The following is a 12,966-nucleotide window of genomic DNA, read 5'->3' as shown; positions in this document are numbered from 1 at the left end:
ACAAAATAGCCCCAGAGATCAAATTGGAGACTTTCAACAATAGTTACCTAAGACAAAAACATAGAGGTTTACATCAATTTTATACCTCTAACTAGTTAAGATCAAAGTTTACAATATCCGAAAAATGTGATATTCTTTCTTTCTTTGTTTCTCTCTCTCTTTCTTCCTTCCTTCCTTTCTTTCTTCCTTTCATTCTTTTTAAAACCCCTTTAGAGTAATTCATCTCAATGGCCCCTGGTGGTTTCTGGAAGTCTGTCAAAACAAAAGAAAACTAAATAAATCTCAGAATATACCCATGATTGTGGCCAGCCTTCGTTAAGTGTGCACATCCACTTGAGGTAGGTTCTTATTCTTAGCTCCTGCAGCTCTTGCCCAATTGTTTCAACTTATAAGAAGGGCAGAAGAGTGTGTTCAGCCTGATGATGGTGGCAAGTATCAGAGAGTTAAAGTTCTCAAAAGGAAATTGATCCATCAATATTTGCCAAGTGAATTTTTGAACTCCTTCATCATTCCTGTTAGAAGCAAATCATCCCCAGGGCTGTGGACAGGACTATGTTGGGAGGCTATGAAGGATACAGCAAGCAAAGGACCATCAGAAAAGAGAATACCTAGTCTTTCCCAGGGCTCTAAGATTCATGCTATGAGAAGGTTTAGTGAAAACATGGCTCTACAAGGAGAGTTTGTGAATGCAAGCTATGCTGTTGGAGGTGAAACCTCATGCCACTCTTCATAAAGGAAAAGAGTAAAGGAAACATTTATTTACACTATAATAGTAATCTTCGTGAGAGCAGTTGCCTGATGGAGACAAGATCCAGTCTTGAGAAATAATGAGAGATAAAGTTCAACAGATAAGAAGTCAAGGACTCACCTGTGAAATTAAAGACTATGAACTTCAGCTAATAACACACTGGCAATAAACCTTTGACATAGGGAACAACTTTCAGAAGACTATGGTTTAACACAGTCTTACATAGAATGTAGAGAAAAAACCCTCAAAGACAAATGATACCAAGTTATGAATGAAATATATTGACAAGAGTTTACTGTGAAATTTTAAATAAATAAAAAGTAACTATCAGACACAGCAAAAAAAAAAAAATGCTGCCTTCATAGTGGCATTGATTCTTTGTAAATAACTTCATTTAGGGAATTGGGCATTAATCACAATATACACAAGGTAGTTATAGAAACTGTATTTTTTTTAACAATGGTATTTACTGACATGGTAAAGAGATACATCCTAGTCAATAGGAGGTCAATATCAAGAAAGCTCTTTATGTACAGGAAACTCATCATCAAGGAAATCAAGGAAGTAAAGGGATTATTCTTCTGCAGAAAATGTCAACAGTGTCCAGGTTTTTTCAGTTCTGAAAATCACTGATAATTGCTTAAAGATTATTTTAAATAAAGAACAAAACTAATACTTTGAAAACATTTATTATTTTTTAAAAATTCAATAAATGATATGAAAGTCTACAAAGGAGTTTTATAAATGGACAGACACTGGAAACAGATAAATAATTTTCAACTATTTATTAATACAACTTATAATGTCAATTTTCCTCTTATTGGTTACATATTCTAGAGTATATGCACAAACAATTCATTTATAAAATATTTAATTATATTTATATTGAAAGAGTGATTTATTGAACAATTTGGCTATCAAAAGTAGAACATATCTTCCTTTCAATTTCTATTACACATACTCTCCATTTTAAGATAAACATATAATTGTAAATAAAGAAATTACAGAAGGATTTTAAAGAACAAGTGAATACAGTCGTTGATGTAGTTCATAATTCTAGATGTTTATTTTGCTGGTGTTTGGGAAATGAGTCTTGCTGTCGGCAAGTTAGAGAAGAATGGTGCCTGTAACACCTCTGATAATAATTTTATTTCTTATTCTTGATACACACTATGTGGATGTATATATAGCTACCACAAAAACATGATGAATTATATGTGCCCAACTGTATATAATATCCTGAATATTATATACATCATAATAAATGGAGTATAGTTAGGAGTTTTCTACTTAGCAGATACCATGCAACTAGTAATTTTTATGACTTGTCTAAAGGTATCAGAAAAAAATGGCAATTATGAAATTCTGAGAAGAAATTTAATAGCAATGGAATATAATGTGATTCTTTCAAAGTATTCATTAGAACAGCATGCATGGTGGTGCATGGATAATATAGAATTTAAGTACAGCCTCATTTAGGTAGTGTGGCAGTAGTACATTCTCCTTTAAGAACTATGACCTCACTAGCAACTGATGATTGGCTAAGTTTACAGTAGTACTACTGTTGAGTGGGCTTTATATCTAATTAGAAAGCTGTGGCTTACTACCAAATATAAGTGTATTACGCCTTTAATAGTTTTTTTGCCATATTGGTCATTGTTGTGGTTTATACACTTCATACTGGGTAGGACTATTGATTGCTTTCCTTTCTATACCATGAGATAAGGGTAGTTCTCATCCCCATAAAAGACACTTCTTTTTGCAGCAGAAGAAGCCAATTATAGAAAGACACAACTGGTCAAAATGTAGAAAACAGCTGATTGTGAGTTGCTCAGCCACAAATGATACATCTACAACACATCCCCTACACTTAAGGCTCAGGAAAAAGAGGTGATGGAAAAATTGTAAAAGTCAGGGGACCAGGAAGTCTGCTGCGTGATTGTGTCTTCTTTTTTTTTTTTTTTTAGTTGATAAAATATTTTCTTTAATTTTGCCAAATACAAATAGACTAGATATTATAATTGTAATTTTTGCTTAATAACTGTTTTGTTATATGTAATTTTACTATGTTGAAGTTAAAACCTTCCTTTTAAATAGAAAGAAAGGGGGAAATGATGGGTGATATAGCTCTGTATGGTGTGAATATGTTGCTCTGATTGGCTGATAAATAAAATGCTGATTGGCCAGTAGCCAGGCAGGAAGTATAGGCAGGATAAGAAGACAAGGAGAATTCTGGGAAGAGGACGGCTGAGTCAGGAGACGCCAGCCTTCTGTTCCAGGAGCAGAATGTAATGGCACAAAGGTAAAGCCATGGAACACGTGGTGACATATAGATTAACAGAAATGGGCTGAGTTTAAGTGTAAGAGCTAGTCAGTGGTAAACTCGAGCTAATGGCTGAGCAGTTTTAATTAATATAAACCTCTGTGTGTTTACTTGGGTCTGAGCAGCTGCGGACCTGGTGGGACACAGGAAAACTCCAGCTACAGGTTCCTGGATGGGGGTACCCTTGGTCATCTGGATCACTCTGACAACATTAATGAAAGTGAAAACAAATCTTAATTTTGAATGTTACATTTATCTCAGGTGTCCTAAAGCAGAAATGCTTTTGTACTATGTCTTGTGATTGTGTCTTCTAGATATAGTAGGGAAGCTAACTCAGGAAACTGAAAAACATACGCCTGCTGAAACAAAATCTGAGCAATACCAACACTAGTTATCATGGCAACATGAATGGGAAATATCCCACCGAGACAGACTTTTATATGAAGAGTTACATGAAATTAATGACAGCTGAGAGAGGGAGAATTAGTCTTTCCCTGGGATGAGCCCCCTAAGTGGTCATCTAATACCTAATGGTCAGGTTTAAAAATAAACACCTACAAGTAAACCGGAAAAGAAGTCAGCAGGTTGTGTTTCTAAATTTATCTGCACACACACACACACACACACACACACACACACACACACACACTATATGCCATGAATCTGGAAGGAAGTGGGGAGCATGGGAGAGATAAAAAAAATGAAATAAAATGCAATGCAAAACAAAGCAAAATGACAGTCTGGACTACATAGTGGGAATCTTTCTAAACAATAAATAATTAAATACATTTAAATCATTAATACATTTATACAGTGTAGCTACAGTTATTATGATAATACCAGTTGCTAGACAAACTAATCAAGGTTTACCTTACCACTAATAATAATTTCCCCACTATTTCTTAAATAGAAAGCATACTTGAAACTTCCTTGTTTGGAAAACATTACAGATTGGCCATGACAATAATAGCATTTCCTACCACATCTTACGATAAAACATCCACAATATTATTCTGTAATATAAGGCAAAGGTGTAATGATGCCATAGCTGTAGGTGCTCATAAATAAATCCACTGTTACCTATAAAGTCATAAATACTAAATTTTCAAGACAGACAATAACATATAAATTATAACCAGTATTTTTAAAGGCATATTCAACATAGATTCAATTTCTCCCTCTTATACTCTTGTATAGACAATACATGAACTTATATATGGTTTCCACTTACAAAACATTCTCCTGATATAGCAGTTGTTCTGGTATAATTTAAAGGTAAATTAGAGTCAATGGACTAGCATGTATGCCAAATTATAGCAGTATGATTTGTCAAGAAAAAACACAGAACAGAAAAAAAAAGTTAAGGCTAGGATATATAGCTCAGTGGTGGAGTATTTATCTAATATGTACAAAGCTCAGGATTAATCACCAGCACCACAAATATAAATAAATAAAATAGAAAACAAAAATCAACATGCTAACTTTTTGATAGTGTTTATATACTGTGAAACTCAGTTTTAGTTGAATTTGTTTTATAAAATGATCATGATCTATATGTATATAAATACACACACATATATATATTATTGTCAAATGTATCTTAAATCCTCATACTAAAGAGATCATTGTCATAATGAGAGAAATTTAAAGTATCTATTTATTCTTTATAAGGTTTTGCAGTTGCATGAAATAGTCGATAACTTTCCTTTGGCATCATCATTGGAAATTCAGTTACAGAATGCAAATGCTAACAGAAGCACAAGATCATTTCTCCTCTTTATTTTCAGCTGCTATTCATCTCAGATAGTTTAATAATCTAGCCAAACACCATACCCTCTTACTCTTGTTCCTAGTAATACAGCAAGAAAGAAAATCTAGGTATATTAGAAAGCCCAGTCAAGCCATTCCTTCCTTCATTCACTGATTCATATGGCCACTACTTCATTTGTTCAAATAATATTAATGCAGTTCTTTGCCATAAAACAGATACTGTGCTAAATTTATTGACAATTGAACGGAAATAACTATAATTCATTGTGTAATATAAATGTAGAGTTCATCAGGGTCAGTGTCGATGAGGGTTTTAACTGAAATCCATTAACAATGGTTAAGATTGAGTAAATTTTTGATGAGTATTTTCATAAAAGCATGAATAGGACTGAGTAACCAATAGAAGGCTGGTCAACACTGTCATTTACAATAGTGTTAATAGAACAAGAGGAATTTAAAAGGCTATGAAGATCAAGTGAGATCTGGAACCACCCAGATGAGGAGTCACGTGACTGGGGTCTGTTGGGGTGGAGTTCTAATTCACATCTGAAGGCGAAGGCAAAGGAGTATTATTATACTGATACATTCATTTCCCCCCAATTTTCATTCTTTTTCTTTGATTTTGCATTTTCTAGGTCTGACTACCTGCCATAAGGAGGAGAGAACATTAAAATACAATCCAAGTAGGTCAGCCTCTAGTGAACCAGAGAAGAACCATAACGGTGTGAGAGAAGTGCTTGTCCAAACATGGGAGAACCCACCATAGACTATTTTCTGTGGTGGTTCCATCTCCATTATTATTCTTCATTTAGAATTTGTTGGAGTTCTATGTGAAGAATATGAGGCCCTACAAGAGGTACCTGCTTTTCCTCATGGGCTCATTTCCATTCAGTAGTTCCACAAGAAGCCACAATCACAACTTCACATGCTGAAGAAACTAACAGGAAGACAGAGTATAAGTAAAAGTGCATATAGTTCCTTTCAGCCTCTCTGAATTCTATAGAAATTTGTTATGTCCTTCATTCATTGCTCACACACACACACAAACTCTTTAATCTCGGTGTTACCACTTATTTTACAATATTGAGTATAGTGATTTTTTTTTTGCTTGACCCAAATTTTAATTTTACAACATCCTTGATGCAATCCAATTTTACCATTTTGCTTCTTGTATTGATGTACTTTACTGAATGCATAGGTTCAGAGGCACTCTGGGTATGGTTCTTTTGAGTTTATGACAACCTGTTTTCCCTTAAGTACAGGATCAGTCACCAAAGGCAGCTCATTAAGACATTTCTAAACCTAATGATTCCATTTTGCAAGAAAACCTAACTGATTATTAGAACATGTCATTTTCTAATTTAATATAATTAAAGTTGGATTCCTTGAAGGATGTCTTCTTTTAAACACTAGAGTAATTGAAGCCAACAGGGTAGGCAGAACTTCTGAATGTAAGTTATTAAATACATTAGTGAGCAAACACAAGCAAAGCTGCACAGGTTTTGCCACACAAACACAAATTCTTTCCCTTGAATATCTTGCACAGCATGTTAGTTTATGAATGGAATTGCATATTGTATATTATAGACGAATAACCAATTTTCACTGGGTATTAGCTCCCAGTCACTCTAAGTGTACTTTACATACCTGATACTATAAATCAATTTGGCATGGAGATCTTGCCAGTCAATCTATTGGTCAGAAGTCTGTTGACACTCTTGTTTAGGGGCAGAATGTGTTTGTCAGAGAACCATTATGTCAAATACTACTGTTATTGGTATTGATTCCCTTGTTCTTCCCTCTCTGGCCCTCCTCACTTTCCCCTCAGCCCACCCCCGTTCCCACCTCCTCCAGGGCAAAGTCTCTCCCGCGGACTGAGATCAACCTGGTAGACTCAGTCCAGGTAGGTCTATTCCCCTCCTCCCAGGCCGAGCCAAGCGATCCTGCATAGACCCCAGGTTTCAAACAGCCAACTCATGCAATGAGCACAGGACCAGTCCTACTGCCTGGATGCCTCCCAAACAGATCAAGCCAATCAACTGTCTCACCCATTCAGAGGGCCTGATCCAGTTGGTGACCCCTCAGCCATTGATTCATAGTTCATGTGTTTCCATTCGTTTGGCTATTTGTCCCTGTGCTTTATCCAACCTTGGTCTCAACAATTCTCGCTCATATAAACCCTCCTCATTCTCGCTAATTGGGCTCCCAGAGATCCACCCGGGGCCTAGCCATGGATCTCTGCATCCAGATCACTCAGTAGTTGGATGGGGTTTCTAGCATGACAATTAGGGTGTTTGACCATCCCATCACCAGAGTAGGTCAGTTCGGGCTGTCTCTCGACCATTGCCAGCAGTCTGTTGTGGGGGTATCTTTGTGGGTTTCTGTGGGCCTCTCTAGCACTTTGCTTCTTCCTATTCTCATGTGGTCTTCATTTACCATGGTCTCCTATGGTGTTTTCTTCGAAAATTGGGAATACATCTCCCCCAAGATCCAGCTATACCATTCTTGGGCATATACCCAAGGAATGCTCAACCACACCACAAGAGCACTTGTTCAGCTATGTTCATATCAGCATTGTTTGTAATAGCCAGAACCTGGAAACAACCTAGATGCCCTTCAACTGAAGAATGGATAAACAAAATGTGGTACATATACACAATGGAATACTACTCAGCAGAGGAAAAAAAAAAGACATCATGAGGTTTGCAGACAAATGGATGGATCTAGAAAAAAATCATCCTGAGTGAGGTAACCCAGACTCAGAAAGACAAACGTGGTATGTACTCACTCATAGGAGGATACTAGATGTGGAACAAGGATGACTGGACCTCTACTCACATCACCAGGGAGGCTACCTGGAAAACAGGACCCCAAGAAAGACACAGGGATTGCCCAATGATGAAGAAATGGAAGAGATCTACATGAACAGCCTGGACATGAGTGGGGGTGAAGGGCGAGGGTCGAGGCAAAGAGAGCTTGGGGGAGCGGGAGATCCCAGCTGGATCAACAACAGAGAGGGAGAACAAGGAATAGGAGACATTGTCTTTCTTATCATGCAAAACAAAAGAAGACAAAACCCTACCCATTCCTTTATAGAACACATCCAAATTAGGTTTCTATTGTTTTGTTTTTTGTGTGTGTTTTAATCAACTTTTTCAATAGGATTGACTCATCTTCCTACTGAGAACTTGAGGTTCTGTGCGTAGCACTTAGTAGCCTTGCAAAGCATGTCATTGAAGAGAATAAAAGAAAAAAAAACTAAATTCTTGAGATTTTGTTCAGTCTCTGCTCTTTTTGTAAAGACATCCTGAAAATATGTCCAATGATTGAACAAACAGGTGAGAGGGAAATGACTCATATCTAGATCATGTAATTACTTACAATACCTCCATCGTCAATGTCCTTTTCATGGGAATTTACATGATACACTTATATTTATCATTAATTATGCCTATCTGTCTCTCCTAGATTACTTTACTTCTTGTTGCTAAATTTAAATCTTGTTTTTTTTTTTTTCTTTAAAATTTTAATTCTTGTGGGGGGATGGGAACAGGGGAGGATGGAGGGAGACAATATTGGGAGAGAAAACTGGAATCTGTGGTTATCTCTGGAATGGGCTAGAAATCTAGTGCAATAGAAACTCCCAGGAATCTGAGGACGACCCTAGCCAAGACTCCTAGCAATGGGCAATATGGAGCCTTGAACCAGTCATCTCCCTTCAACAGGCAAGACTTCCAGTGGAGCGTTGGTGATACCAACCCAGCCTCAAAATCTTTGACCTACAATTTGTCCTGTCTACAAGATGTGCTGGAGAAAGGGTGGCACAGAAATTGCAGGAGTGACCAACCAATGACTGACCCAGATTGAGATCCATTACATGAAAAGGAGCTTATCCCTGAGGCCCAGTACTCAGAGGCAGTATAGCCCAGAGATCTAGGATAGAACCAGGGAGGACTGGCAAAAAAGGCAAAAATTCATTGAAATGATTCCTAATGATAATCTGGTATAATCATAGATTGGTACCTAGGCCAATTGTCATCAGGAGGCTTCACCCAGCAATGATGGAAACAGATGCAGAGACTCACAGCCCAACATGAGGTGGACCTTGGAGAATCCTGTAGAAGTGGAGTAGGAAGTATTCTAGGAGCTAGTGGGCTCAAGGACACCATAAGAAAACCCACAGAACCAACTAACCTGGGCTCATAGAAGCTCACAGAGAATGAACTTTCAACCAGGGAGCCTGCATGGGGTTGACCTAGGCCCTCCGCATATATTTTACAGTGGTGTGACTCTGTCTTCTTATGGAATTCCTAACAGTGGGAGCAGGGGATATCTACGACTCTGTTGCCTGCCTTGGGACCCTTTCCTCCTACTGGATTGCCTAATCCAGTCTTAATAGAAAAGGAGGTGCCTAGTCTCACAGAAACTTGATATACCATGGCTGGCTGATATCCATGGAAGACCCTCCTTTTTCTGAAGAGAAACGGAGGAGGAGTAAATGCGGGGAGGAGAGGTGCTGGAGGAGAAACTGGGAGGAGAGGAGGGAGGAGAAACTTTGGTTAGGAAGTAAGAAACAATGAATAAATAAATAAAGAATAAACAAAAAATTATTTTTCTTTCCTTTTTCTATCTATTCTTCTGCCATACAGGAGGAGAAACTGGGAGGAGAGGAGGGAGGGGAAACTTTGGTCAGGATGTAAGAAACAATAAATAAAAAAATAATAAACAAAAATTTTTTCTTTCTTTTTCCTATTTATTCTTCTACCATATAACTCAACCTTCATATCAAGGAAGATGAGACAACCTAGTAGGAGGGAAAGGATCCCAAGAGCAGGCAAAAGAGTCAGATATAACACCCCCATTCCCATTGTTAGGAGTCCCAAAAGAGCATCGAGGTACACAATCATAACATATATGCAGAGAATCTAACACAGACCTATCCAGGCTCTCCAATAGTCTCTTCACTGTCTGTGAGCCCCTATGAGCCTTGCTAAGTTGATTTTTTGAGCAGTGCTCTCCTGGTGTCCTTGATCCCTCTGGCTCCTACAATCTTTCTTCCAGATCTTCCATGGAGTTCCTAGAGCTCAACCTTGTGTTTGCCTGTGGGTTTCTGCATCTGCTTCCATCAGTTCCTGAAGTCTGTTTGATAATGATTATACTAGGCTCTGGTCTATGGACATAGCAGAATATCATTTGGAATCATTTTATTGACTTGTTTTTGTCTTGTTTTGCCAGTTGGGTTTGATTCTATCCTAGGTCTCTGAGCTATCTCCCCTCCAGTTCCTGGCCACTCAGGCAGTGTAAGGGTGGGCTTCCTTTAGTGGTGTGGGCCTCAAGTTAGACCAGTCATTGGTTGGCTACTCCTAGAAGTTCTGTGCCACCTTACCCAGCACATCTTGAAGGCAGGAAAAATTGTAGGTTGAAGGTTTTGTGGTTGAATTGGTGTTCCAGTCCCACCACTGAAAGCCTTGCCTGGTTGCAGAATATGGCCAATTCAGGCTACATATTCCCCATTACTAGTAGTCCTAAATATTTAATTCTTAAGGTCCTATCCAACACAGTAGCCACTCTGCACAGGTTAATGTTGAGACATGGCCCCTATTTCCATTCACTGAGAATACTTTGACTGCTATTGTGCAGAAACATGCCCTTGGGGACCTGGACTTGCAGTCATCACTTCTTATCAAAGATAACGTATTATGAAGGAAGAACAATAGGAAAATCAAGGCTGCATTTTAAAAACTATTTCTTTTATTTTTTGAGAATATAATGTAATTAAAATATTTCCTCCCTCTAAACCTTTCATATTCTCATCTTTGCTTTCTTTCAAATCCATGGACTCTTTTTTCATTGATTGTTGATATATATGTTTGTGTATATATACATATATATTTATAAATGTACAAATACAACATGTTCAGTCAGTCATGTTATTTGCATGCAAGTTTTCTGGGATGACCTTTTGACAGTTTTTATTTGTGTCACAATTTACTGGTAAAGATTGGAAAAAGTAAAAATATTGTGTGATAACCAGCTAAGCTTTATTTATTTATTTATTTAGATTATATACTTTTTTTTTTTTGGTCAGTTCATAGATTTCATTTCCATCAAGTGATAGAATTCTGCTGGTCAGAACCTTATCGTAATTTTGTGATTTGCTCAAATTACCAAGACTGTGGGATCAGATCATATACTGGCCATGAATGTCTTTGATAGTTTCTATTGCACAGTGGTCTTGAAGCAGTTTCTCAACTGAAAATTCCTGTTAGGAAAAGAAGGTATCATGTCACTAAAAATTCCCAGGCTATTGTTTGTCTTATTAGTACTTGGCAGTGGTACTAATAATGCATACCAACTACTAAGGGTGTTCATAGCCACACTGGGTCATGATGGCTACTGCACTAGCTTGCATACATCAAAATATAAAGATTTCATCTTCTGAGCCATTGTAAGAAAGTTTTCATATTATTCAGTGGTTTGATTAGAAATACATACCCAACATACCATGTTGATGCTTCTCAAATACAAGGTTCAACAACCATTATTCATGTTTCCTTTCCCCACTGAAGAGGCATTAGACAGTCTTGTATTATACTCCAGAGGCACTGTCAGCATTTCTTAGACTACTGAAGCCCTAAAAGCTTTACCAATAAGGAATGGCACTGCAAAGGGTACTTACATCATGATGAAACTTCATATAAAAGTATTTAAACATGTGAGCTTCATTATCTGTCAGGTATCATTAGCATAATCCAACATAATAACAAACTAGCTGAATATCTTGGAGAGCTAAAGGAAAGGTGATGCCATCTTGAGAAAAGACAGTGACAACTACATGTGGATCTCAACAGCTAAAAGACACCAATCTATACTGTCCACATTGTTAATAGAGAAGAAACTGGCCACATACTTTATGATGATCTTTGTAAGAGCACTCAGAATGAAAAAGAAATCTACTAATAACATTATGTTGGGAACTGTAAATGGTCTGTCCCTGACAAATTGTGATCTTTCTGTAGAGTTTGGAATGATTTTATTTAAATCACATATACTCGGTATGATGCATTTAATATTTGATATAGGTTTAATATTCAAGCTGTTTTATACCATAAGCAATAGTTGAATTTGTTTGAAAACTCAGATAGCTATATTTTTAATAGCTGCCCTTATTTTCTGACCTCTGTGATAAATCCATAAGTATAGCTGAAGTAAGCTTTTGCATAGATGATGATCTATCAATCTACCTATCTTCTTGTATTTTAATATTTTTTTCTATTATGAAACATTTTATTTTATATTTAATCCCCTTTATTGAAGTTTTGCCATATGGATGTACTACATCATTTTAGAGATATTACAGATGAACTCTGTATATTTCCCCGGTATTTTAGGAATCATTTCATTGCAACTCAGATGAAAAATGAATGTAATTTACTTTTGCCTAATAATAAAGGATCAGCTGGCCTCAGCTGGGCTCCTATGACAGAGCTTGATAAAACATTTGATGAAATCTTGATTAAGCCACACAAAGCATGGTATTTGGGAAACATCAAGTGTGATTTGATTTTTTTTTTTATATAACTCTAGTCCTAATGTCCCTTGGGCTGAATAAAATAATCAGTTTAAATGTATGTGCACTAATTATGTGTTTGTCATGAAACAGATCATACAATCCCTTCATCAGCATTTCTGGGCAGGACTATTGATTTAGTTCACTGCTGATTTCTAAATATTTTAGTGATGGAATGCTTTTTAGAGCTCTGATATACTTGAAATATTTTGAGGCTAATTTGCATGGTCCATGGATGACAAGAAAGGTTTCACCTCTAGTGACAAATAGATAAGTAAATACTCAGAAATAAAGTTGATATGTTTTTTCCCTAAAAGTAGTGACTTCATATGTTATGTGTTTCTTTAAAAAAAAAATCCCATTTTCTTCTGTAGGATAATTATCTATTGCTTGGATTTTAGGTATAAAAATCTTATCTCAGAAATTTCCATTTCTTTGCTTCATTTTAACTGTATTTCCAAGAAATAAGTCTTTGACTCTGTGGGTGTAAAAATATGTACTGATTTGTTTGTTGTACTCTTTGTAAAAAATGGAGGAAGATGTCTGCGAGGGTGA

This window comes from Peromyscus californicus, unplaced genomic scaffold (genome assembly GCF_007827085.1).
Source record: "Peromyscus californicus insignis strain IS unplaced genomic scaffold, ASM782708v3 Scaffold_6__1_contigs__length_162567912, whole genome shotgun sequence".
Lineage (NCBI taxonomy): Eukaryota > Metazoa > Chordata > Mammalia > Rodentia > Cricetidae > Peromyscus > Peromyscus californicus.
This window is presented reverse-complemented; position numbering follows the sequence as displayed.